Genomic DNA, 3,835 nt, shown 5'->3' on the forward strand with positions numbered 1-3,835 from the left:
TTTGAATTTCACTATACAGTGCCAACACCTAACTAGCTGCAATCATGTACATAGCTTTGGAATAAAACTCTTTTTTAAAATTTATTTATTTTTAACTATTTATTTATTTATCTATCTATTTATTCATTCATTCATTCATTCATTTGACTGGTAAGAGGATCGCAACCCTCGGCACTGTGTGGTCTGCACCACTCTCAGCCAGCGAGCGCACCAGCCATCCCTATATAGGATCCGAATTCCTCGGTGCTACCAGCGCTGCACTCTCCTGAGTGAGCCACAGGGCCGGCCCTAAAACTCTTCTTTTTACCTTCTCCAGAGCAAATTACTACCACATTCTATTCCTGATTTTTCTTCCTTTTTATTTGTTCTCTTTTATAAGATTATTTTCCCCTTCTCTATGCTTACAGCAGTGTCCTAATGTAGGTGGTCATCTGTCACCCTGTTTCCTTCTACTCTGACTCTCCTTTGCCTGTTCCCATTCTCCTTGTAGTGGATAACTATTAAAATGTGTCTTTGGTTGAATGTATCCCCAGAACTTAATTCCCATTGTTAACTGTTGAGGGTGGGAAATCCTATTATGGTAATTGAAAGGTGGGGCCTTGAAGATGTGATTAGATTGTAGGACCATGCCCTAAAAAATGGAATAATGGTGGTAAAGGGAGTGGTTCTGAGGGCTTAAAAAGAAGAGTGCATTAGGAACTATCTCTCTGCTCTTCTGCTCTATTTCCTGCCATGTGAAAACCCTGTGTCACTGTCACCACTGAGAAGGCCCTCACCATAAGTGTTCCCTGGACATGAACTCCTCAGCCTCCAAAACTGTAAGCAGTAAATTTACTTTTCTTACCAAAAAAAAAGAAAAAAAAAGGAAAAAGCCCTTTGTGATATAAGAAGCAATACTGCAAACAGCATCCCTATACTAAATACCATTTTCAGCTGCCTTTGAAATGTTTCTAAATCTAGACGTAAGAAAAAAATAGTCAATATGCAATTAGTGAAAACAAGTTTTCAATACGTGATATAGTGCTCTGATTTTGGCTTAATACAGGGATATATTTTTATGTTGTAAGTGATGGGAAACATTGCCTTTAGGCTATCTGCCATAGGTATTATATCCCTCTGCCCAGCTTTTGATTCAATATTGAACGGCAGTGAGTTTGACATTCTAATCCTTGACAAGTATCTGGAGTGCAGTTACTCTATGTGGCTGATTAGGTGGGGAGCCATAAGCTTTAACAGTCAATTGAGCTGGAGTCAGGATTACTCTCTTCTTGAGAGTGTTAAGGAGCTTGAAAACACACATGCTGGAATAGAAAGTTCCCCCATCTAATTTCCTGACTTACTGGTTTTTCAAGTACAATAGGTGAGTAGATTCTATAATGTCAACCACATCTAGTCCTATCTGCCCTAGAAAATGCTTCAGAAGGAGATCAACATAGAAAAAACATTTTTACAACTACTCTTGTTCCTTTTCACGTCCACGGTTAGAATTTTATTTTATATTAACTATGACAATAGTAATTACTTATGGATTGTTAGCTGGGTCTACCTTAAAGTATTTACTGAAATTGGCTATGGGGACAAGAGGTCATAGGGCTAGAACAGATGAATAACTTTCTCCAAACCAGGCTGGACAAGCTTTTCCTAAGAAGACATTGAAGGTCTGAACCCAAAGGAGATGGAGAGAAACTTCCTGAATTTTGCAGCTCTGGACAGCTACCGGTGTGCCATTTCCCTAAGTGCTGTTGATACTCTCTGGGCCTTACAATATTGAAATCTGCCTCGAATTGGAGACATATGTTTAAAGATCAATCAAATATGCTTGGTTCAATCCCTTTTTTTCCCAAAGAATATTTTATATTGCATGTTCTCCTTTCTCTCCAGACCTTAATCTCCTCTAGATCTGTGACCCAAAGCATTCAAAAGTTTTATCTCAGCTTATTTTGTTTCTCTGTCCCCAGTAGAAATATCTCTGACTTTGTCTGAATTTTGCCATTTAACATGTATGTTTTAATGCATAGCACATTTGAAATCATCTTAACTGTGAGCTGGTTTAAGAATACACAATGATATTAACGATAATGATTAAAGAAGGTACTATTAATACGCAGAATTTTTGCCTATTTGTAAAAAGGCCAATGTTCTATAGCTATAATTACTTGAGTATCTCAGGACCAAATCCTCTAGATCTGCTTTGTACCTATGTGGGCTGAACCTATTGGTATTTAGCATTGACACGGAGAACAAACACATAACATTTACTTTTTATTTGGCAGAAGAGGGAGAACCTTTAGTAATTTAAGTATGCAATGACGAATACCAATAAATGAGTCCTATCTAAATATGACTTGACTGGTGAGTCTTCACATAAATTAAATCATATTGAAAAAGACAAAATACTTCCAAGTCAATTCAAAGAAGCCTACAAACAACAAAATCTGAACAACTTTCATATCTGCTGACCTCTGAATTACAGCATTTAAATTCTCTTTATTTCCATTTCCTCAAGTACAAAAAAGAGTTAGTTATACATAAGTAATAGGATTAACATGAACGTTGAGTGAGATATTGCATATAAGGTACTTAGCAAATTCGCCTAGCATACTGTTGACTCTCAGTTAATCAGTTATTATTATTTCCATGACAATTCATTGGTAATAATAAAACTAATTTTAGCATAAAAAGTGCTGAAGAATGAAAATTTCAAAAGAAAGCCTTTTTTCCCAATATTAAAGAAACTAGAACATGTTCTTTAGACAAGGGAAAAGAACCAATTTAATATGCCCTATAATATATTTTCTTTAATTCTTAGAAGCAAATATTACTGGTTTCGTTGAGTCCTATATTGGAACTCAATTGAAAAGTGTTGTTGGAGTAAATTTCTCTTTTCTGATGGGAAGATACTTAGAGTGAAGAAGAGGTTACAAAGCCAGAAATACTAGGGGCTGCATTTGGTTGAAATATGCTCTATGCTCTATGTATTACCTCTGAATTAAAGAATTTGCTAGAAATAACTGCCAGTAGATTCTTTGAGTTCCAAGAAAATTTACGTTGCTGGTTTAATAATTACTAGCTTCTATCATCAATTATTTATCTGAAATTTGTAATATTCAGTGCCTAAAGATCTTGGCTTTTTACCAGATGATCACTTCCTGTAATCACATATGCAAAACATTGATGTAGTGTTAACTGCTAGGGACAAATTAGTTATTGACTACATCATAAAAACATTAGCAATATATTTTGATCAAAAACTGACTATGGATTTATAATACACCACTAGTAAATCTTTTTCACGTCCACGGTTAGAATTTTATTTTATATTAACTATGACAATAGTAATTACTTATGGATTGTTAGCTGGGTCTACCTTAAAGTATTTACTGAAATTGGCTATGGGGACAAGAGGTCATAGGGCTAGAACAGATGAATAACTTTCTCCAAACCAGGCTGGACAAGCTTTTCCTAAGAAGACATTGAAGGTCTGAACCCAAAGGAGATGGAGAGAAACTTCCTGAATTTTGCAGCTCTGGACAGCTACCGGTGTGCCATTTCCCTAAGTGCTGTTGATACTCTCTGGGCCTTACAATATTGAAATCTGCCTCGAATTGGAGACATATGTTTAAAGATCAATCAAATATGCTTGGTTCAATCCCTTTTTTTCCCAAAGAATATTTTATATTGCATGTTCTCCTTTCTCTCCAGACCTTAATCTCCTCTAGATCTGTGACCCAAAGCATTCAAAAGTTTTATCTCAGCTTATTTTGTTTCTCTGTCCCCAGTAGAAATATCTCTGACTTTGTCTGAATTTTGCCATTTAACATGTATGTTTTAATGC

Source organism: Galeopterus variegatus, unplaced genomic scaffold (genome assembly GCF_000696425.1).
Source record: "Galeopterus variegatus unplaced genomic scaffold, G_variegatus-3.0.2 Scaffold5089, whole genome shotgun sequence".
NCBI lineage: Eukaryota > Metazoa > Chordata > Mammalia > Dermoptera > Cynocephalidae > Galeopterus > Galeopterus variegatus.